At 40.8% G+C, this 24615-nt stretch overlaps 1 long non-coding RNA gene across 1 annotated transcript; it reads left to right on the top strand.

Annotated features, from left to right (window-relative positions):
• Positions 1–1097: 1097 nt before the first annotated feature.
• Positions 1098–21063, top strand: LOC138118769 (uncharacterized). Its single transcript, XR_011155282.1, has 3 exons — positions 1098–1214; positions 1439–1568; positions 20970–21063. It is a non-coding gene; the product is annotated as an uncharacterized lncRNA (long non-coding RNA).
• Positions 21064–24615: the final 3552 nt, after the last annotated feature.

Below are 24615 nucleotides of genomic sequence, written 5' to 3'. Positions count from 1 at the left end.
AATAGGGCGAGGTGGCAAGATGTTGTTTAAACTGTAACCTTCAATAAAGGTTTTATGAATTGACTGGTGCTTCCTGGGTACACAGTGTTCTGATGAATCTAACCAAATATTTAGAGGAGACAAGTAATTAAATGTGAGTGAATAAAGGAACATATTAAACCATCTAGACAGTTCAAAGAATTGGTAATTTTCAGATAAAACATTGAGAGTTAAGATCACCAGTTAAAATCTGACCCTTGTTAATGGTGATTAGGCATTACTATCACCTGATGACTACCTGGGAGACCTAGGTAAAATGAGTCAGGGATTGCTTTTGTGTTTATGACTAATTCTGCAGAAAAGATTTTCATATTCCTGACACCTTTCCAGTAGATCCCCAGCAGGAAGATGAAATTTTAGATTATTTTTGTCTCCATCAGTGTTCATTTAAATTTAAATTGGGATGTGTTAGATGCGGGAAAGCTCATGTTTCTATGACAAATTGAATGTATGTTCTGACAATTAAAAGAGAAGATGAAATTCCAAAATGGATGATTTTAAGGGAAAGGGGGAAAATCCCATGGAAAAAAGTCTGAAATCTACAAAGATGTTTTATATGGAGCATAGGCAGACATGGAAGTTTGAAAAAAAGACAGCTAGCTGAAACCTGCTTATAAGAAATCTTTGTCAGCAAAAGAAAATCACTTAAAGTATTTCAATCCTCAGCAATTAAGAAACCAAGCCCTCAAATGAGTAAGAAAGTGTGAAGGAGGCATTACACAAATAAGTTTTATTTGAATTAGAAAGAAGTTAAATTAAAGTGGGTGGAGGTTGACTCTCACTTTGCAAAACTGGTGTTTACCACTGTCATAGCTGAGAACAAATTTAAAAGGCAAAGACAGCTGCATTCATCTACAGCCAGTCTAACGAGCTGCTAATCTATCTTCCAGCTAAAAAGCTGCTTATTCGACCCAGTACTATGCTTATCAGGAAGTCACCTTAGTCAAGAGACTCTAAATATTTTGGAGTGGTGTTATTGTTTCCTCCTTTTGAAACTGCTACTGACTTGGGAGGTTTATGATTAAGCATAGGAGGAAAGAAGCACTGAGATGCTGGGGCCTAGTTTGGTTCTTTGCCTAAAGAAAAGAGTTGTGTATTTCAGCCTCAAGCTTCTGTCCACACTCTGAGGCTGTTTAACACACCCAGTGTTTGTTAAAAACCTCACAGAGAAAGAGGTGAGTGCTGAGCTGTGGGTGCTGAGCTGCTTGGGGCAGATACCTTTGCACCTTATGCAGTGGTGTAACACCACGTGCACCAAATACTAGGAAACGTGGGGCTAAAGAACGATTGCCCAATTTTAGGGTCTTTATGGACTAGACTAGGCTTAGGTCCTTTCCCTGGTACTTTAGACTTACCCTACAGTTGAAGGCTTACAGTCTTATATGCTGGGCACTTGTAGGGGACATGGAGAGAACTGGATGTTCAAGAAGAGTCTGAAGAAGACAGAAAGTTTGGTGGGAAGATTCCTGAGGTCACGGAGAGTTGCCTTCATCTAGAAGAAAGCCAACTTTTAATTTCTTCACATGGTGGTAAGTCATCTCCTGTAGTTAAGTGTGTTATCCACAGTAATCTTCTGTTGGAAAAGCAAGCACCAGTCTGGTATGTCATATTTAGCCCTCCAAAAGCTTAGGGACAGTTTTTACCTGGTTAGGAAGGTCTCCAACCCAAGTTTCCCAGCCTTCTGATGACTGCTATAACCAGGTGTTTGCAAGTACCAGGTTAGTGTCTCCTGTTGGAGCTATTCTGTTTGACACAGGCTATTTCAGTATTCATTGGAGCAGAGACTGTGTTGGAGGTCTCTCCCAGGTGAGATTTCCAACCACCAAACAACAGCATATCCCTCTATCTCTGGCCTAATGAATATTTAAGATATGATAGTGATGACAGCCATGGAAAAACCCATGAGAAAACGAATTCCATCTTTCTTAGGAGGGTTTAAATAGTGTGCTGTAAATAAAGCATTGGGGCCACACTGAATACCAAGGATAAAAGAAAAGGTTGAATAGCTTACTCATTAAGTGAGCACCATCAAGCATGAGTAGAGGAACGAGGCAAGGACTATGTAGAAAAAACAGTATGTCATCAAGCAATTAAAGAGTGTGGCGCAATGCGTATGTATAAGGGACTGAATTAATGTTTTCAAGAAATCTTAATTTTGGCATTTACTAGCACTGAAATGCTTGACTTTACAATCTGAGCAATATTCATTTAGTGTATATTTTTGTGTAGATAAGCTTGACATAAGGAGGAAGTGAGGGAGCCTCACAAAGCCTTAAAAAACATACTCCTTTTTCCTCCACCCCAATTGTCTCTGAATATGAAATTATGGCAGCTGGTTGAGATTCGCAATCAAACAGTGAAAACTTAGTGTACTTGATGATTATTGCCATTGCATTTCCTCTGTAGTAATCATTTTCCTATTTTAATTCCAAGCATTCTCTACCTCATCACTTTGCAGACTAACACGCAGTGAATGCCATCAAGAGGTTTTTACAAAAGCCTCTACTGCTACAGTTGGAGTTAAAGAGGGAGGGGGCAGGGGCATTATAAAGGGTGAGGTTTTGAAGAGACATTAGAATAGATGGCTAAATAATGAAAAGTAATGAAGGTAGAATATTTTGCCTGCTGTTCTGCTGATGAATTTGCCCATGAGCAGATTGGAATATTTTAAAAACATGTTCGTTATTCAAAATCATTTGTCAAGGGTCAAATACTTTCCTGGTTACTCATACTGAAGCAAGAAAAACCTGTCTGTGGAACAAGCTGCTTCTGTGTGGGAATAGATGTGAGGAAATCTGTTCCCAATTAATTTATGGAAATAATTCTCCATTTCATAAGTGACTCTTTGTGTGTGTTTCTTATTCAGAATGTGGATGGTTTTGACTGATCTTTTAAGTAATGTGTCATGTTACAATGTGTCACAACACACTGAACTGGGTTTGTAGTAAAAATATTTGGTTATATTCTGTTGTAAGTTAAGTTCTCTGTTTTCTGATATTCATAGATAGTTGCCCTTCTCAACAGTTCTCCCCCTTCCCCTGAAAGCATTTCCTTAAAACAATAGGAGAAAGTAATCACAATAGGGACTGAAGTGAATTAATTTTGCCATTTACAAGAATATATGTGATTCTTATTTGGGAAGAGGGCTGCATTTGCCTAGTACTAATGACTAATGACTGATGAAAGGACTATTTTTAGTAAAACACATGAGAATAGGCAGACATGAAAATACACATATGATGTTTCTAAATTCTCTAATGCTTTTATAGTGAAAAGATAATGGACATATAAAAATTGTGTCTTGTAGATTGCTAAAGCAATTATTATGTTGTAGAAAACACTTCTTATATTGATTTGTCAGAAGCCCTTTATATTTTGGTAGCTTGCCAAAGAGTCATTATGGCATAATATCTCTCCTAGTCTGTAATATACATTTATTTCGGCTTTAGAAAAAGCACTTCTAAATGTGATATTTGGGTAAGTTGAGACACACAAGCAAATATCATTAAGAATTTTTGCAGTCCTGCAGAAGTTCTGAGAGTCTTTGGAGTCTTTTTGAAGTGGAAAAACAATAGAGGTTAAAACTGGGTACTTTTATCATCTCACACTGAAATGACTAACTCTGGAAGAGCAGAGGTGCACTCACAGCCTGCCCAAAGCATCTATACAAAGAACCCATAGAAGTATTTTGTTTATTAGCTGACTGCTAAGTTTCTCCTCATTTCTTTCTAGACTGACTTTTTTAATAGGGGGTGTAACTCAGTCACAACTAGAGGGGAGTTGTTAAAACCCAGTTTGTACAGTTCCAGATCAGTCTGGGTTTAGCACTTATGCTGGCTACATGAGGATGTTTTCTTCATTGAGGAGTAGAATGAGTTCTCAGTTATTTTGGGATTTCAGGCCAAATTATGCTGTGAGCTTGAGTTTACCACTAGCAGGGTGAAAGGCAGGCCTTTGCTGCTGGACTATCAGGGCAGACTCAGAAGTGTGGACTTTGGATTCTTTTGACCTGTGTCACTGTCAGTGACAGTGACAATCCTGTCAGCTGCAGCTACAGGTGGTTATTTTGGGTTCTTCAGGCCAACCTGCACTGCACTTAGGAACCAATGGGCATTGCTAAAACACAATGTAGTCAGGTTTAGCCTCTCAAATGTCATATCCTGGGCATCTTTCAGGGATTTATTTATGATAATTGTGTCTTTTCAATGGAAAGCTTTTTCTCTCTACATATAATAGCTGACTCGTTAAGCTTGGCACGACTGAAGTGGAAGACTGGCCCTCTGAAAGAGGCTTTTTTGTTCAGTTTTGGATCCAAGTGGTTTAATTTAGAATATTCTTTGCATCAAGTTGGTGACTGTCATGTTTTAACTGGGAATACAGATGCAGCTTTTTCACCCAAGGATGTAATTTATGACTGTGACCAATTTGCTGCTTTGCTGTAGAAAGACAGCCAGAGGTCAGTCCATGGTCCAAGATTTGTGTAGCACAATGTGGCTTGTGTTCACATGAGGGCTAGCTCCTCTCTAGCAGATTGGGTTTTGAAATACCCCAGACTGAGCCAGGCCCTGTTGAAAAGCTGGGGTCCTCCATTCACTCTTGCTTCTTGATCCTCTAGTGCCAGTGGTATGGATGTGCCTGTTTTGGGACCTAAAAGGTAAAACACAGTATTTACTGTATATTAACTAGTATGAATTCTGCTTTCAATGGCTGAGTCAGGCAGCAAGTTTCGAGTGTTTCCTTGCATCTCTTGTGCATCCCTGCCTTGCATGAAAAGGGTTCAAGAAAAGTTGTTCTGCTGTCAATGAGGACTATAGATCGGCACTCAGTATTGAGTCACAAATATGCTGAATAAATTAAGGAATTGCAGTGTGAAATGAAGAAATTTTTTTATTGTAATGACTGATTCCAGTAGAAACTGAAACTTACCTTTATTCAGAGAGTAGGAGGAGTAAAAGCAAAGTAAATAAATTTTTTCCTACAATAGCAGCCCTAATAAAGGGAGAATACCTTTGGTGTGAGATAATATTGCAGAACCCCAGAGCAACTGAGTTTGAAAGAGGTTATTGGGTCTAATCCCCAGCTCAAGCAGGATCACTTAAAGGCAGCTTCTCAGGACAATGTCCAGATGGCTTTGAATACCTCCATGGAAGGAGACTCTGCCACCTCCATGGGCAACCTGCTCTGGTGCTCAGTCACCCTCACAGTGAAAAAGTGTTTCCTTATGTTTAGGAGCACCTTCCTGTATTTCAGTTTGTGCACATTACCTCTTGTTCTGTCACTGGACATCACTGAGAAGAATCTGGCTCTGTCTTCTTTGCACTTTCCCGTCAGTTATTCATATCCCTTGATAAGATCCCCCTGAGCCTTCTCTTCTCCAGGCTAAAGAGTCCCAGCTCTCTCACCCTCTCCTTGTACGTGAGGTGCTCTTTTTCCTCAATCATCCCCACAGCCCTTTGATGGACTCTCCTCACCAGTATGCCCATGTCTCTCTCGTAATGAGGAGCCCAGAGCTGGATACAGTACTCCAAGTGTGGACTCATCAGTGGTGGATAGAGGGTAAGGATCAGCTCTCTCCATGTGATGACTATTTTGTGTAATGCAGCCTAGGATGCCATTGGCCTTCTTTGCAACCAGGTCCCACTTGGTTCATACTCAACCTGGTGTCCACATTCAAATTTGCTTTCCAGCTGAGTGGACCCCCAGGATGTGCTCCTGCCTGGGGTTGTTCCTCCCCAGATGCAAGATTTTGCATTTCTTGTTGAACTTCATGAGGTTCCTGTTAACCCATTTCTCCAGCTTGTTGAAGTTCCTGTGTGGCAGCACAACCCTCTGGTGTATCAGCCACTCCTGGTTTTGTGTTATTGGGAAATATGCTGAGAGCACACCTTGTCCCATCATCCTGATCATTGATGAAGATGCTGAACAGGATTGGAGCCTGTAGCCCAGAGTGACAAGCTGGGGTACAGTGCCAATTAATACTTGGACTGACTAGACTTTGTGCCACTGATCACCACCTCTGGGCCCAGCCATGCGACCAGTTTTCAACCCACCTCACAGTCTGCTCATCCAGCCTATACTTCATCAGCTTCTCTAGGAGGATCTTAAGGGAGACACCATTAAAAGTCTTACTGAGATCCAGGTAGACAACATCTGCTGCTCTTCCCTCATCTACTGGAACAGTTATTTCATCATAGAAACCTATCAGGTTGGTCAAGCATGACTTCCTTTTGATGGATCCATGCTGCCTATTCCTGATGGCTTTCTTGTCCTTACTGTGCCTGGATGTAGTTTCCAGGATTAGTGGCTCCATCACCTTCCCAGGGATCAATGTGACTGGCCTATAATTCCCTGGATAACCCCTCTTGCCCTTTTTGAAGACAGGAATGATGTGTACTTTCCTTCCTTGCTCGGGTACCTATTGCCATGATAATTTAAATGTAATTGAAAGTAATGACATTAGCCAGATGCCTCAATGCTTGTAGGCTCATCCCATCAGTGCTCTGGTCTAATTGATGAGTCGGTGATCAGTCAAAGGTTGGACTCAATGATTTTGGAGGTCTTTTACAACCTAAATCATTCTGTGATTCTGTGATTCTGTAACTGTTCCCGTCCATGAAGCTAAAATTATCCCCAAACTCAGGCTGTCTATGCCCAAGTATCTGTTGTGAATGGCCTCAGAGTGGTGCTAATTTTTTAATAGTGCTGTGAAAAGAAAGCTGCTCTGAGCCAGAAGTGTGCCACAGAAACCACCTGCAAATTAATATGCTTGGGCCCATGCCCCAGTCCTTTTTCTTTTATTGGTATTGATGCATCCATGTAGTCTGAGCAGTTGCTTCCCCCAGGGAAGAGTTTCACATGATTTACAGCTACATGAATTTGTCTTTTTTGCCTCTGGCTTTCTAAAACTACCTAGAACTTACAGCATGGAATAGGAGTTCACCAGCCTCGACAGCCATCATTTGAAATCTTGGTGTCCCACTGCCCTCAAGTCTGTAAAAGCAGGAAGATTGTCTGGGAATGGATGTTGATGCTATTTTTTAATAGAACAAGTACAACTGTACTTAATTTTTAATTTATGAAAGAATTGAGTGTTTGCTTAGGAAGGGATTTGAAGCCTTTTGTGTGGTATTTTTTAAAATTTATTTTATTTTAAATAAAGGCAACCCAAGCTGTTGTTCTTAAGCACAGTAGTTTTACAAGCAAGCTCTCATAGGAGTGAAGAGCTACTCCCCAATGCTTAAGCATTATTCTGTATAATTATGGATATTTTTTTCCTTCCAAAAATATTTTTTTGAGAAGCTGACATTTCAAAGGCTTTCAATTCTGTGTGTCACTATCAAATAATCTTTTTTGTACTTGGCTGTTTATTATTGGATTGCAACAACGATAAAGCTCTAGGGGTTTTGTCTCCTTTGGTATGTTAATTAGCTATTTTCCCTTTGATCTTTTTCTTACTGAAAAGAGTGAAAAGCTATCTCGGTAGGGAATCTTACTGATGTACATTCTTCCCCTCATCTCCATAATCTGAGGATCAGAGGGAGACAACAAATTTCACTGCTCAGTGAGGTTGCTATAGGCCTTAGTTATAATGTACTTGGTTTCTAAATAATCCCACCACCATTTATATTTGGAATACAGAAGAGGAACCTTTGAGAAAAGGAAATGTGAAAAAAATTAATTTTAAACTGTGAACTACCTTCATTAATTTAACTTTTTCTTGAAGTTTTACACTCATGCATATGCCACAAGCTCTTTCTTGTATGCCTCTACACGTTTTTTCCTTTTTTCTCTCCTTCTATTTTACTGTTGGCTTTTGATACATTTTCAATTCTCACAGAAATAAAATATAGGCTAAGAACAGAGTAACTATTGAGTGAACTTGTAAAGTAATAAATGTTAGAATAGCTTTCCTATGGAAATGACGAAACTCCTGTAACTTTGGACCATTAAAAACGATTGGGCAGAATTGTGGAGTGGTGGGGAAAAAGCATATACATATACACACAGAGATTATATGTATGTATTTCTGTCTCTCAAAGTCCTTCCTCAAAAGCTGTCACCCTCATATAACATTTCTTGAAAAAATTGAAGTAAAAGCACTTCAGTGAGAGGCAGAAGCAGATCTGCTTCATGGGGCAGTCCAGCACTGGGAGAAGTGTAGGTAATATTATCTACGGGAGACTTTCCAAACAGTTTCTTTGAGCCAGTTTATCCATTTTCCTAGGAGATGGAGAAAGCATGAGGCAACCTTGCTGCTGAGATTCTTGTGTCCTCCAGTGTGGGATGTGACCAGATCTTGAAATTCACAGTACAGATATCTACATTTGAACAGGTCATGTAGTCTGCATTGGAAGTCAGGGAAGGGAAGCTGGCTCTTGCGAAGGATGCTATGCCAAAGAAAATGTCAGGTGAACTCTGCCCTAATAGCATCCATTTCTCTCCAGTGCCCTGTTCACATCTGTATCAAATTGATACTGGTGTTTTCTGAAATGGGACGGGACAAATCCTTCCTCTTCCAGGTTACCTTGCATGTGGAAGGGTGAGAAGTACCTAAGGTTCTCTTGCTGCTGTCCAACCATTGCTGCTGTTGCAGCTCATCATTAATGTCTCACCTGTGTGCATGCATGGGAGGAGGTGCCAGACTGTTTTTGTAGTACAGGTACATCACCTGCTGAGGGATGTGTTGGTATTCTCCTGCTGTGAATCCTGGGCTTGGAAACCATCACATTATCTTGCAAGTTCAATTCAGTCATTAAAATACAGGTGCTTAATTCAATCTGAGGTGCCTGAAGGAATCTCAGACACCCATATGGGTCTGTCTTATAAAAGACACATCATTAACAAAGTTGCAAGTTCACCTGGAGCAGCTGGAAGTCCTGTGGCATCTTTTATGGCATTTAGACAACTCGATGCCACTCTAAGAGTGAATGCACATTGAGACGTGTTTGGATGCAAGTGAGGTGTCTAAGCCTCCCTTACAATGGATGAAGGTCTAGTCAATACAGTAGAGTCTTGAGAGCTAATAGTCTCAGTCTAAAAGAAATACCTACAGGTGACCAGCTGATTTCAAGTGTCTAACATGCTTCTACATTCTGGACCTGAATTCCATCCCTGCTATGTAAAAGTCCAGTTCAATGTGCCTATATAATTGTGGCACCTGCTGCAGTTTAAGATACTTCCACTTGGCTACTAGCTCCTGTTCCAGGAGGACATAGGTCCTTTGTCATATGTGACAACCCCATTGGATACTGCAATCCCTCTAGGACACCTGAAATGGCACTAGATACCTGCATATGTGCAACAGACTTGAGCATTAGATGTCTGCTTTTTTGCAAGCTCAGAAGTTCCCCAGAAAATATCTCTTGTTCTCCACTGAGTACAAAAGAAGCCTAGTTCAGATGTTGAGACATCTGTGGTAGATCTCTAGCTGTGATCAAGTGAATTCCATTTCTGTTTTTCTGGGCATGTGCATCTCAAAGACACTTGGGATTCCTACTTTTTCCAAGGTGGCAGTACAATCGTCGTTTCTCTGGAGCATCTATATGATATAGTGTCTGCACAGGTGTTTCTGACACAGAATCAAAAATGAGTGAAAATCATGTTGAAGTTGTTCATGAGTGATTTTAATGCTTTTGCCTTCATTTTGCTACTCTACAACCATGGGATGCAAGTTGGTGCTATGATATGATGAGCCAGAGATATTTTTTTTTGCCTTAGTGAAATCTCTGGCGTTAATTTTTGAAATGTGCTGCTTGCACAACAACATCTTTCCTCAAGTTTTTCCCCACTATCTCTAAGACTTAATATCTTAGAACAGTGTCTGTAAACCAAAGGTAATGAAAAAAAGCAGACAGGAGGATTTAGATCCTGTTATAGTCTTGTGCAATAAAAATCTTGTTCCCACAAGAATCAGCTGCTCTCAGGAAGGCTCAGGTGGGATTCCCAGTGTTCTGTGTAATTACAGGGGGAAGGATCCTTACTTTCTGCTCTAAGTCAGGTAACCAAGTCTGAGCTAGACACACGACCTTCCCTTCACTGAAATTGAAGAGAGAAATTGAAGTCTCCAGAGGAGATTTGCATTTAAGACTGCTCTAATAAATCACTCTCTGGATGTGCTCATTTCTGTCTACTGGCTATAAAAGGAGTCTCAAATCATGAGCTCACCCAAACTCAGACATTTATAAAGTCAATGAAATAAAAATATCTTATATGTATCTGAGACCAGTGGAGGATTTCCTCCTGTTCTTCAAGATTAAATGTTCTGTCATGAATGTGAATACATGAAGTTGTATATACAGGACCATTATTTTTATGTTCATAAGCCTTTTACTGTCATGCTGCTTTTTAAATATTCAAAAAGTGACCTTCGAATGAAAGTCATCAGTGTTTTCAGGAAAATGTGATAAAGTCTGCTTGTCAATCACATCTATACTTAAGCCATGGTGACAGCCAGAATATGCACTAGGTTAATGCTACCTGAATCAGGTGTGGTACAAAACCCCCTGGGCATGGTGGCAGGTTTCTATTTGTTTGGTTTGACTATCTCTTCAACCACACATTCTGCTTCTTTATTTCAGACCTCTTCACTCAGAAGTTTGGCTGTTGTTCCCTCTCTTCTTTTTCCTTTTTCCATCTTCCATCTTCCTTTTTCCCTGTTTTTCTCTTTTGCTCATTTTGTTGTCAGGCAATTCCTCAATTTTCCAAGCTATGGATCATCTGCAGGGGATGCTTGGAGTTCCTTGAGCTATGTGTTTTTCCTTTGTACCACCACATCTTCAGTGAGGTTTATCAGTTCTCTGTCCTGAGACCTGACCTGTGTAACATGTTTATCAATGACCTCATCAAGCCTGACTGGGAGGCACCTGTCAATACACTCAAGGGCAGAGCCAGAGAGATGCACCAAGACAGGCTGGTGGAATGGGCTGACAGGAGCCTTATGAAATGAGGACCTGACAGACAGCAGGCTGCACGAGCCCTGCAGCACAGAGGGAAAAAGCCTCCTTAATGTATGAACAGGAGCACAGTCAGTAAACTGGGGGAAGTGACCTTCTCCCCCTACTCTGCACTCAACAGACCACATCTAGGTACAGCAACCTGTTTTGTGATCCCAGTACAGGAAAGTAATTGACAAACTGGAGCAAGTTCAGCAGGGCCACTACGATGGTCAGGTGTTGAAGCACGTGCCCTGTGAGGAGAGGCTGAGGGAGCTGGACTTGTTCAGCTTGGAGATGAGGTGGATGTGGGGGGACCTTACAGAAGGCCCCAGCACCTATGAGAAGCACTGATAAGACAGAGCCAGGCTCTTTGTAGTAGTGTGTGAGATAGGATGAGAGAAAACAGGCTTTTGGTGAAAAAAGACAGGTTCAGAGTGCATGTAAGGAGAATCAATAAAGACAGTCCAGCAGTGGAAGAGGTTTCCTGGAAGACCGTACAGTTTTCATCCCTGTAAATTTTCAAGATCTGGCTGGATAAAGTTCCAAGCAACTTTCTCTGACACCATAGCTGACCCTGCATGGAGCAGGAGGTAGGACTAACAACCTCCTGAGGTTGCTCCCAAACAGAATTATCCCGTAATCCTGTGATTTAAGCTCAGTCCTTGTCCTGTATCCTTGCCTTAGCTAAATTGCAGTCCCTAAGTTTGCTGACGCTGACCTTGCTTTTCTGGCTTGAAGTCCTGGTTTGACCTTGGCTTCAATGTGATGGGCTTGATGTGCAGTGACCAACACACCCATGGCGCAGTTGATTCCTGCACCCAACCCACCTTTGCCTGGCAATCCCAGCTGCTAGAAACCTCACTCTTCCTAAGACTGCAAGGACTCACTGTCACCATAAGAATTTCTGAAATTGCAGATTTCATACCTGCATTTTACAACTTCTCCTCACTCTTTCATCTTCCTGGGAATAGTGTCTAAATCAGCCTGTCATCACAGCACAGGCAAGAGGCAGTGGCATAATGGTTGCAGTAGAAGCATGTATTTTTATTATTAACATCCTGAAAATGATAGAGAAATTGCAGCATCACTTCTGTGTATAGTAAAGCCATCATTATATCTTTATCTGTTTTGAGGAAAAATAATTATTCTACCTTGGGGCACTGTTGAAGAAATATGGGAAAAGAGACATTCCTGAGGAAACACACTCTGGGTGGAGAGAAGGCATATGGGATTTGCAAAGAAGGTGTAGGTATAGGTGATAGGATAGTTGTTTGGCTTTTGAGATAGAAAGGGAGAAAGATCTGGTTTATTTACTCCTGTGATTTATATAGAGAGTGATGTACAGCTATTAAATTTTAACTCCATTATACACTTTGAAGACATGTTGCAGGATTATCCATATTCTCATGTTGCTGCTAGAGACAGGAAGCATATAGTCTCAGTTTTCTGCTCACCTTATCCAGCAAGGATCTGTCTGTAAATACTAAAATATGATTTGTTTTCTGCAGTTCAAGGTCAGCATCCTAGCAAGAATGCTCATCCTTGAGTATGTTGTGCCAAGCAAGACCAAGCATACCCACAGTCAGTTGACTGCAATTTCTTCTATATCACTCTAGAATCAGGACTTGCAGGGTGTGGGTGGTGATGGAAAGAAATTTATGAGGGCGATGAAGGTTTTATATGCGACAAAATATTTTGGTATGGCCATGCTGGACTTGCTCTGTGTGGTATTTGGGATGCTGCTGTAAAATTATGTGGTGAAAGCTAACAGTGGATTTTGTAATCACAAAAAATGTCCCAAACTCTCATGCATGCAATGCTCAGTGACTAGCTGACAAGCTGCAACTAGTCTTCTGATTAACACTCCATTCTCAGAGCATCATGGGGAAGCTGTCCCCGTATGTTGTTCTTCAAGTTCCTGACAGAACAGACTTCTCAGAAATTGCACTGCTGAAAGGTTATTTTGTTCCCTACTTTTTACCTTCTACTGTCTGCTTGTCCTTGTTAAACAGATATATCCATCCCACTTCCCTGCAGAACCATAGCCTTTCAGTTTTATGTGGGCTTGGAAAAAAAATGGGCTAGTGTTGTTTCTGACATCCTCTGAGGATCTGGAGACATTCATTAGGAATTTCTCCTCCTCACACTGACGTTGCGTAGGAGATAGATGCATTATTTTAGTGATGAGTTTGAATTGGGTGGCATTCTGTTTTCAAGTGTACTGTGGTACAAGGGGCGGGTGGTGTCATGGATGAAACTTTCTGCTAAATTCATCAGGATCAGCTAAACAAAGCTTACAGACAGGAAGATGATAAAATGTTAGAAATGTTTGACTGCAAAGGTCCTCAAAAATTTCTTATTGCCACTATCTGCAATAAGGCAGTATCAGGTGTACCTCAACCTTTGGTGACAGTGTGTTGTCTGTGCAGTGATTACAAACCCTCCATTGCTCAGCCATTATGAATCCTAGATTTCACAACTGCTCCTTGCAGCAAATTCTGATGTGCAACTTCTCTTCCATTTGCAATGCCTTCTTAAAAGCAAAATTAAATAGTCTTTGCTGAAAATTAAAAGTCTTTCTTTTTACAGTCTCCTTGGTGAACAAGGAGTACAGTTAATCACTATAAGGAGCAGCAGAAAGACTGGACCATTGGAACAGGACAATCTGCTTCCAAAGGTTTTGATTGTGTAGTGCATCCTGGTACCTTTCGCACCTTCCTAGCCTGAAAGACAACACTGTGCACACCACAGATCTCTGCTGTCCGTCTACAGTGGCTAACAAAAAGCATCAGCAGAGAAAAGGGAATTTTCCCTGGGTTAAAGTGAGCTCAAACCAATCTTTTTTTTTTGAGGGTCAGAAATGACAAAACTGTAAAATCAAATGTCTGGCATTGCAGACAGTGTCCAAAGCATGGTAGTGTAGGAGTCTGGATACTGGAGAGAGGAGCGGGTTATGACTGTTGTATTCACAGAGATTCCCTGTGTCTGGTCCAGGGTCATCAGAGGCACTGAGCTGGTGGGGTGGAGAAAGGCAGCTTTGAACCCCTGCATGAAGGTGGGAATGCAGACACCTCCCCAGCTGCTCCCCGCCTGCTCCACTCGCACCAAATGTCCTTCCATTTGCTCAAACAGGCAGGAGGAAGCCAAATGCTGCATAAGCTTCACGAGGTTGCTAATTATGATGGCTGCCTGGAGTTGATGTGGTAAATAGAAATACCACAGCTGAGTCCAAATGGACATGCTGGTGTTTGTTTTCACTTTGCAGAAGCAAACTGAATGTGAGGGCTTGATAACATCTGATCCAAGTCCTCAGAGCATACCCCAGCATACGGTACCCTGTGTGATGAGGGACATGTCAGATGGACCATTTGGACAAAGAAAGTGACTCAAACTATCCCACAGATCACACTTAGGAGGCTTTGGATCTATACACAGATAAATAACACAGCTGAACAGCTGTATAACACATAGCTGACGGTGACCTTGTATTTCCAGTCTGTCCAAAAGGTACTTATTCCAGAAAAGTGGTAAGTACATTTGTGTAAATACAGAATGTGACCCTTTTTGCATTTAACATACACATTTAATGAACAATAAGATTGCAAAGTCAGTATTTAGGAATAAATAGAGTTATTATTAAACTTACTCATGCAATATCACTTCTGACCCTTTGCATATAAATGGCATTTATAGCCGTATTTACTCCTAGTTACAGCCGTTATTGACACCTGAGAAAAATCTAGCATTTTCTGTGGCAATGGAAGACTGCATCTTTAAAGTGATAGAAGGTCACAGGAGGAATTTTAGAGCTGGCATTTTCTAAATTTACACAGTTATTTCTTCTTATACAGGCTTATTTTCTACTCATTTGTTTGTGTATGTCTGCGAGATATATATGCACTTTATTCTGTATATATTCATGTCCACATCCACTTATTTTTTATTTCTTTCCAATATAAAGAAACATAGTAAGGACTATATTTCATTTTTAGTATATCTGTGCTACAGTGCAGGAAATCAATTAGCTTTAGCCATCTCAGTTTCTTTTCTGTAAAACTGGGATTTAGAATTCTTCGCAGTCCTCCCATGGACAAGGTCTGTGGACTAGCACGTGGACGTTGTTACTATTGCCATGTACTCCCTGTTATCTCTTTAAGGGGTTAGTAGGTTTTTTGCCCATACATTTTCGAGCTGGAACTATGTAAGCCAGCTTAGGTGCAGAGGTTTATTGCCTCTTGTATGGTATTGTGAATGTGTGACTATAAATACATGGAGGGTCCTTGTGGCCTTTGGTATTTGACCTCCACTGGTGAGCTTCTGTGGAAAACGGAAACACTGCAGACACATCAGCAGGGCACTAGCATCTGATCTGCCACATGGCACTGTGAGGTGCACTGTCATCTTTGGAATGGAAGTCAGCTGAGGTGGGGACCTTAGGCAGGAGCACAGACTCCTCTAACCCCTCTCACGGTGCTGCAGTACCCAGCTGATATTCTCCAGTGATGTCTGTACTGCAGCAGATGTACATTGCTGTTTAAATGGCAAAGCTGTAGCATGCTGCACTGCTTTCTTAATGAAATGGAGCTGTCTGCATGCTGGGCTCTGTCACTGGAGCCTGCTTGTTCTGTGGCCAGTGCATGGAAACCATTTAATGTAGGTCACAATATGCTACAATGCAAGTAATGCAAAATCTGGAATGACTGCACTCAAACATATGCACCCTTACACTCTGTCTTAAGCCATGGCTCGGAGACTGTTTATTTGCAAGAATAATTTCCTCTCTGAGCATTTGCAAGGATAAACAGCTTCTGTGCTCATTCAGTGCTGCATGATGCACTAAAATGGCAACCTCTCATCTCTTTTGGGTTTTGCAGACTCCATTTTTATTTGGAGCCCTACTGTGAAGTACATCCTACCTCTTTTTTTTTAATTACCCCCTTCATTATACCTCTCTGACTATCAAGGAAAAGCCTTTCATCAGTGCCTTGTGAAGTCTAGGTGTGGTTTCTTTTCTCCTTTTTTTCTTTTTTTTTTTTTTTTGGTGCCTGATGATGAGAGTTTTGAAAAGAAACATGGAATCTGAATGCATGAGCAAATCTATCTGGGCACCTGCTTCTTGAAAGAGAGGAAGACAGAGAAGTGGATAAATGGCAGAGGCACTGCATGATTGCTGGAAACAGCTCTTTTCACATCCATGTGTTTTCAGAGCACTTTTTCTTTTCTAGTGGTATCAATGGCTTTTTTTTTTTTTTTTTACTGCTGCTTTTCCAAAATTTTCCTTTACAAGAGGAAATGAGTTAAAACCTGTGGCAATCTTGTGAGAGAAGTAATGTGTTATGGTGTAGTTTGGCCCTGTAGATCTGTTTTGATATACAGCTACAAACGTGTCCACCAGTGAAATCTCTAAGTTTACAGTCTGTGCCAGAAAATGTGATGTAGAGAAGTGTTTGGGGTCCACCCAGCAGACTTATGGTGTGAGTTGCATGAGCTTACACCAGTTCCTAGGCAGAGATTCTTTCTTTCCTGCAGACCTTGCACCTGATGAGGTACCTTATGTCATTTTTACCTTTCTTAGTTTCTGTATTTTTTTTCCCCTTTCTGTGTCTGAGTGTCATTGAAAGGTAAGGGATACCACAAAGCTGCAGAGGAACCTAAACCCACCTGTGATATGACTCCAGTCCCTGGCAGATCTCCTGGAAGCCAAATGGCTGTTAGGTCTGTGATGGCAGAGAGTGGATTGTACTGATTCTTCAGGGATGGGGAGGTCATTTCCGATGTGTTCCCCCAAACGATTTTAAAGAAAACATCATGTCTGTCCTCTCTCATCTGTTCCATGTTATTAGTTTTTCTGTGGGAACATTTAAGTTTATTCATGGCAGTAGTAGAACATGGTTGCTACTTCAAAATGTCCATTTTAACACGGCTGAATCTTGAAGTTCAGGTAGAGCAAATATGATCCTAACTGTGCTGCTGACTTGGTATTCAGTTCTAGCTCTGCACTGCCATGGCAGCAGTGCCCCAGTCCTTTACAAAGGAATGATATTACCTACTTCCCTATGCAATGTATTTAGATTTCTGTGACAGACACAACTACAATAAAAGTGTTATTATAAAATCATAGCAGTCATAATAAATAAAAGCACTGAAACAAGCTGAAACTGTAAAAAGAATTTATTTAGTGTTGCAATATCTTGTCTGTAAATTGAGCAGGACACTGCTGGTAGCAATTTTTATGTACAGTGTTGCAGGGTTTTTAAATGACCTTAAGCAGTCAGGGCATTTGCTCTGAGTGTATTGTGCAAGTTGGAATAAATGGCGGAATGATTTGGGCTTTTAAAACTAGGCTGAATAAAATGCTACAAGATATCCTGCACGGGTGGGCTGCCTCTGACAGGCAGATGCATTCAGGAACATAACGTGTCTTGTTTGGCTCTGATTTATATGACTCTGTGAAGGTGCCTAAGGGCTGGTTTACACACAAGCTCTCACTGTTTTAATTAAACCTGTTTTCAGTCTAAGATTTCAGTTCAGAATAAAAGTTACTGTCATCAAGACAGCTAAAAATTGTCAAGCTCTGCTTTATGCATCCCACTGTAGGGGTCTAAGTGAAATGACACAGCTCTGCAGGTACTGTGCATGCAGAAAACAGGTAGGCACTTCCAGAACTAATGTCCCCTGTTCCCTTGGGAAGGGGTTTAATTCTTTCCATTGACTCCAGGACATAAGGAGATGAAGTCCATAGCTTAGAAAACTGGAATGAGACATCCAGAGATGATGTAGTATCTCCTTTCACTTCTGCAGACTTTATACCCAAATTGCCATTGATGGATGGAAATCAGAACCACAAATGCAAATATTATGGAAAACACATGAAGAATAGCCTAGATAAAAAAATGATATAATAACTGATTAAAAATATCTGAAGAGAAATTGAAGAAAAAGTGGGAAAAAGAAATAAAAGAAAAATTAAAAGGCTCAGATGAAGACTTCAGGAAGATGAGGCTGGACGTTCTGTGAATAGAATATAGAGGGTTTTGTGACCATATCTGTTGGCTGAGTCTTGAGTTTTAAGAGAAGTCAGAGAGAGTAAGTCAGAAAATTTAATGGGGTTTTGGCACTAATTTTCTTTCAGAAATCTTGCCTTAAATAGCCAAGTGAGAAAGTCTATTCTATTAATGTACATACATATTAATGTATATATGCACATAAGCCCACACGTGTATATGCATACATATATACTTACACATGTATATGTATTGCATGTACACAAATATAAAATGTATATCTAATAGATTTATGTGCACAGAAATTGGGTACACATATATAGACAGACCACCTCCCTCCCCTTTATATACATACGATCCTAAATTGATGAGAGTTTTTAGAAAAAAAATAAATGGTAGTTTGACACCACTTGCCACTTGTACTTTAAACACTGAGCTCTTAACTGAGGGATTCAGTTTCTGAGTTTTTTTACCTCTCTTAGCAGTTGCAAGTACCCCTTTTCCTCTGTGGTTTAAATTCTGCTTGCACAGATGGCTAGAGGCTGTGGGTCTCAGTCTATCTACGACTTGTAAAGGCAGACCTCGTGTCAGGTCTGTCAGACATGATCTGAGCCACCTAGCTGGCAGGATGGACTTTGCACAAAATACAGCGCTCAGAGAGGTAGAAATAACCTCGAGACCGGAGCACTGATCTAGGAATCAATAGGCTTGGATTCAGTCTTCTGTTTCAGAGACTCACATCAAGGTTGCCTCACAGAAAAAAAGCAGTAGCAGACACTCCTGGAGGGCTCTTTCTGCTCCTGCTCTGAGATCACAGCAGCATCCACATACAGGAGTGCCTGCAGTCAAAGCCCAAGTCAATGTCCTGCAATCATATTGTTCAGTGCTAAGCCTCTCTGTGCTGGCCTTCAGGCTCTTCTGGGCTCATTGTAGCTCTAGTATTTCAAGCATCTGAAATAAAAACCTGGAGATAGCTGTTGCTGTCTAAAACACCAGAGGAGGACTGAACTGGATGCAGTTGTACCTGTGCCATTGCTGAGGCCTTAATGAGGAGGGTAAGAGCAGGAAGAAACAAATTTAGCAGCAAGTAAGTTGTTTCACTCCAAAGGAGGATCCCAGGCAAAACTAAGTAAACAGATGGGGCATTGGAGAGAAGTGAAGAGGTAAATCTTTTGGCAAACACTTGTGTCTAACAGCTACAGGACTAGAAGTGAGAGAAGAAAGAGTGCCTGAATTTGCAGCTGAGTCGGTAGGGCTCTTGATTGTGAGGATTCGGTTACAGATAATTTACAGTTCTTTCTCATGCATAATGTTCATCATCAACCCTGGACAAAAAAAAGAGGTAGAAAATATTCCCAGGCACTATCAATGGTAGCTGAAAGTCTGGCCCAGCTGTAGAAGTCTGTAGACTGAAGTCTGGGGAAGGACCTACAGGGGAAAAGGGTATAGAAAAAAAGTGAAATCTGTAGAAAAAGAGAAGTGACAATAATTAGTGTAACATCCACTGAAGTTGCCTGGGAAACTTATAACAAACAAATTCTGTATTTTCACATCATTGAACTATGAAACTCATCAATAGGGATACTGGGAGATCCCAGAGTCAAACACTAATGGGCAGAGGGCAGATTTGCGGTGGAAATATTTCTTGCTGCCTTGTAATATGTCAAACATGAATGTCAAACATGAGCACCTGTTATAACCTGTGGCTGAAGAAGACCCTAAGCTGTTGACAGAGGGAAACAGGGAAGGTTTGCTATTGATGTGCTTTTTCTTTCTTTCCTAATGTCTTCTTGATGCCTCTGCTATTGGTTGCTGTCAAAAACAAGAACTGGTTAAACATGCCTTTGGTCTCAGTGATGCACTCTTTAAGTTCTTGTAAAAGAAATCACAGATTATCCTGAGAACTTTTAAAGCTGGAAAGAGAATATTTCACATATTTTTCCTGCTGCCTGGATAGCTCAGCATACTGCCACCATGCATGAAGTGTGCCAATAATCCCATTTTAACTCTCCTTATTCCACAGAGGATTCAAATTCAAGATAACAGCTCCAGGCACTTAAAGTATCATGTAGGAAGGCCAAATAGAGGCAGTGATCACAGAAAACTCCTTCTAAGCTGCTTGGACTTGATTGAAAAGCTCCTGCTTATGTCCCAGAATGTCACTGATATTTTGGAGCAAACTCTCTTGGGGTGCGCTTCTTACGATGGAGGTCCAGTGGTTATAATTGCTGGTTTATATTAAATGATGGGACACAGGCAGTTTAAGCCAGTCTGTGTGCCACAAAAGGAAGCCTGTTCCTGCTTGTTGTCCCTCATACCATGGGCACACGGACCCATGAAATGTTGGTGTGAGCACAGGCACTTCTGTGGCTGTACGTGGTCAGCTAGATCACCAAGATGACAACCATATGGCCACCTAGATGCTGAGAAGCAGGCATGAGGAGCACAGGCTGAAATCAGTCTTTTGAGAGCAATAAGACTTTATATTGGCTTAGACCACTTGTGGAAGCATCTATATCCTCTCTTATAAGATCTAATTACTAAGTTTGCTGGCTCCAAGATTAAGTTGTTTGGATGACACTGACCTCAGCTAAGAACTTGTGGAATTTAATGTACAAATGATGATTGACTCCACCAAATGTGGGGCATTTGTTCAGGAAGTAGAAGACCAAGGATTTAAATTAAGGTTGACATTGTTCAGATTAAGATAAGGGATTGTACAGTTGAAAAGGATTTCCTTGCTATAAATCAGATATAATCTTAAGAAGATCCCCTACATCCTTCCTCTCCAAAGCAGGTGTGAAAAATTTACAGAGACAGAAGAGGTGAGACAGAGCAGATATTCAGCTTAGGTATTAGGTACCTCACCAGGGGAAGAAAAAGCCTCTTTCTTTTTGCTGGATGACTTTTTCCGTTCAATGCCAATGTAGGGTAGAATGTGAACAGAGCATACTGTTAACACATCTGGATACACAGTTGTTTTTATTCCCAGGTACAGAATTGGGCTCTTCTGCTGTTCTTCCTTTGAGTGCCATGAATTCTGCATGCCTAGCTGCACAAAAATTCAGCTTGAACAGATGTGAAGGCATCTTTCTACCCAGGTGAGCCTGCAGATTCATGTACCCTCCAGTACTTCTGGGAGGTATAAATTCAAACCTTGTTAGTCTGAGAAAGACACTGAATTCAGCTTTACCATTTCCTGGGTAAGATGTTGAGCAGAAGAGAGCTGTTGTGGAGGCCTTCTCCTCAAGGGAAATCCAAAGCTTAAGCCAGGATCAGGTTTCTGTCTCCGAATTGCACACTGGCAGCTGTCAGAGTGCTCTGGTTTTAGCAGGACACCGTGTTTCAGGTGCACCGTCCCCTTTGTCCTGGCAGGCTGCAGTGTAGGAACCAAATCACCTGGCTGTACCCAGAGGGAAGCCCTGCTGCTTCTGAATGGAGCGAGGCACCCCGGAGAATGTCGCAGCCTCGCCTCGCCCGTGACACCGCCAGAGCGGAATGTGCGCGGATGCGGGCTGCCAACACGGGCTCCGCGCTCGCACAGGAGTAGGGGGAAACTCTTAATTAACCACATTCCACTTACTTTAACACACAAATCCAGGCTGTAATTGGGTCTTGGGTGTGTTCCTTTGAGTGCTGAAAGCTGCAGCCTGCTCAGCAAAGCCCGGTGATTGTAACTCACATAGAAAGAAGACCTTAGCTGTATTAATATGTGTGGCAAGCTTTCCCATTAATTGAATGGGCCTGTGAGTAAACTTCCAAAGAAATTTAATTGCATGTAGGGCTATCCATTTACTCAGAAAATAAGTAGAAAGGCAAAGACATTTGAAAAGAGTAATGTATTTTTATGTTAGGAATAAAGCCAAGTTCAGCAGTGTAGTGATGATACTCCTGTAACTCATTTAGAGGAATTAAAAAACTCAGGGATGTCTATTTTGTGAGTATTTATATATTTTTTTAAAATAAAGATAATTAAAACAGTGAGAAAAGGGGTGGTGGGAGGACATCATATATCTCCTCCTATTCCTTGGATGAAATTCACATGCTTCAAATACTATCATCAAAGATAAAAGGCTTGTTGTGTTGGCAACTTTACAGTCGCTTTTCAAGCCTGTCAGATAGTCATGCTATGGCATCAACCATTGTTCTTCTGGAGGCTTCCTTCTTCTCTGACTTGATGGGAAAAAATATGTCATCTTTTAAATTATATTCCCTTCCCAAAATTAAAAGGAGGGCAAGAATTGGCAGATCTCTCTTTAGGTGAGAGAAGCCATCTATTATTTATATACCTCTTTTAACCCTGCCGCTGTTACATCTGATTGCAGAAAAATCCAACAAGCTGCCACTCACCATAAAAAAAAAAACAACAAAACATTGAAACCTTTGCTTTGTATTGAATTAAAATATTGGAAATGCAAAGCTCTACCTTGATGTTGGGATCAAGGGAGATGCATTTGTGTTGCTGCTGTAGTCATAAGACAGAACCCATTCTTTTCAAAGTAATTGGCTGCCTGCTGTCAGAAGTCCCTAGGAATGTTTGGCATGTTTGTACAGAGCTGCATTGTCATGCTGTTTTTATTTAGAATAGGATGCTGCCTATAGCTGGACCTCTTCAATCAGCAGTGAATGTCTACCTACCATGCAGGTACCAAGTTTTGAGTATGTTCATGTGCTCTTGCTTGTACTGTGCAAGGTATTTTTTTGGTTTTGTTCCTTTAAACTGCTTTGCTTGGAAAGACAACTGAAAAATGCCTCTGCCAATGTGGAGCAAACTGAATTCTAAGAGATTCCCACTTTAACCTTTACAACAGAGACTTCTGAAAGCCTTGTTTAGAAGTGTTTTGGAGAAAAGATGTGGCCTCAGAACAGTTCAAATGCTCTGTCCCTGTCTAGAAGCTCAGAAATAATTCTCACACACCATATGGCAGGGAAAAGTAGCAGACTCGGACGGTGGAGAGGAAATGAGAACTGACCAAATGTTTCCCACTTAAGTATCATTCAGTGGATGTTTTCCCCATTCACACCCTGAGAGCTCAGACTACCCAGTGAGCCCCTTTGCCACAGTGCCAAAGTGTGTCCAAGATGTAAGCTTTCAAGCAAATCTACCACTAGCTGAACCAAACCCACCAAACCCCACAGCAAACCGCTTGGTTAGTTCCAGTAAAGCTTCATATAATGAACAATACAGACTAGAGCTGAAGTTTTGCACGAAATCACAAAGCAATTATAATCAAAAGGAGCTTGAAGAGATATGATATGAAATCCTGGCATTCCCTTGGGATAAAATAGTCCTGCAGGGCCCTTCCTGACTCATGAGTCTGTACTAAATTGAAGGAGGAAAGTAGGACATATCAGCTGATAGAACAGATAAAGAAGTAATAAATTCTTAGTATTATGGACCAACCCGCCTTCTGCTGTAAATGTGTTCCATATACTGAAGGGTTATATTCTGCCCTCCCTCCTGAATCACTGTGGATTTTTGAAATTTAGCCTGAAAGTAAAATGAAAACAAAGGCTATGTCTGAAATTATTAGCATCCTACTGGTATCCAGTATTTCATGATGAGACAAGGAAGATATCAGTATTACTCTTGTTTTATGTGTGTACTTCTTTTGTTGTTTTTTCATATTATGAAAAGAATTTCTGAATTTTGAGCTCTAAAAATTCAAGAAAAACGCATTTATCCAACTTCTGCATATGACAAAATTTCTCTCATCAACCAGCTACTCTGTACCTTTCTATAATTTCAGATATCTAAAAGGAAAAAGTCTAGCTCTGAGCTAGTAATCTAGATACTTCTATTTAATGGAGAGAAGTTGGCAGCTCCAAAATATGACACATCTCAGACTATGCTACCTAACGTGGCTGGGTGAGTAATTTTCTGTCATGCCCATCCTGATACAGTAACTTTCCAGGAATTTGACGGAGACCACTAGGCACTGAAGGCTGCACAGCAGACATAATAATTTTACTTCCAAATTCACATTACCACTATGAAACTGGTCTAAATCCAATTAGTGACCTGCTATAGAGGTGAAAGCCTGAATAGCCCACTGGTAATTCCCTGAATTATTTGGCCTCCCAAAGCAATTTTATTTAGCTTGAAGCCTGTTCTTCCAAACTGCTAATTTATATTTTAGCTGAGTACAAGCAGGATTTTAATCATTAACTGTAATAACAGCATTTGTTCTTATAGGGTAAAATCAGCTCAATCCATATCCAGTAAAGTAGCTTGAGTAATTGAAATAGAAACACACAACTCTGTCCCTTCAGGCATTTAACAATAATAGCTAATAGTAAAAGATGATGTATTTCACTCCCGCAGAAACACTAGAGTAATTTGTAGGCCAACAAAAAAATCTGCTGTAGCAGCTATTCAAAGTGGGCAAGATGTTTTCTTTCTATTTGTATCTCTTGATTTACACTTTGGATAGTATTACTAATCACTGTGCTGGAGGTAGCTTTGAACAGGATATCTCTAACTAGAAAAATTACACATACACAGAGGTTCTCACTTGTGCCCACATTCACTCACATACTTTTCTTCTCTTAAAGCTCACACTAGAAAATCAATTTTTTTGTGAGAATAATTTCAACTTTATAGAACAGAACATATCAGAGCAAGGATTTTTTTTTTA

This window comes from Aphelocoma coerulescens, chromosome 1 (genome assembly GCF_041296385.1).
Source record: "Aphelocoma coerulescens isolate FSJ_1873_10779 chromosome 1, UR_Acoe_1.0, whole genome shotgun sequence".
Taxonomy (NCBI): Eukaryota; Metazoa; Chordata; class Aves; order Passeriformes; family Corvidae; genus Aphelocoma; species Aphelocoma coerulescens.
Note: the sequence above shows the minus strand (reverse complement) of the source record. Positions and strands in the feature narration are given on the sequence as shown.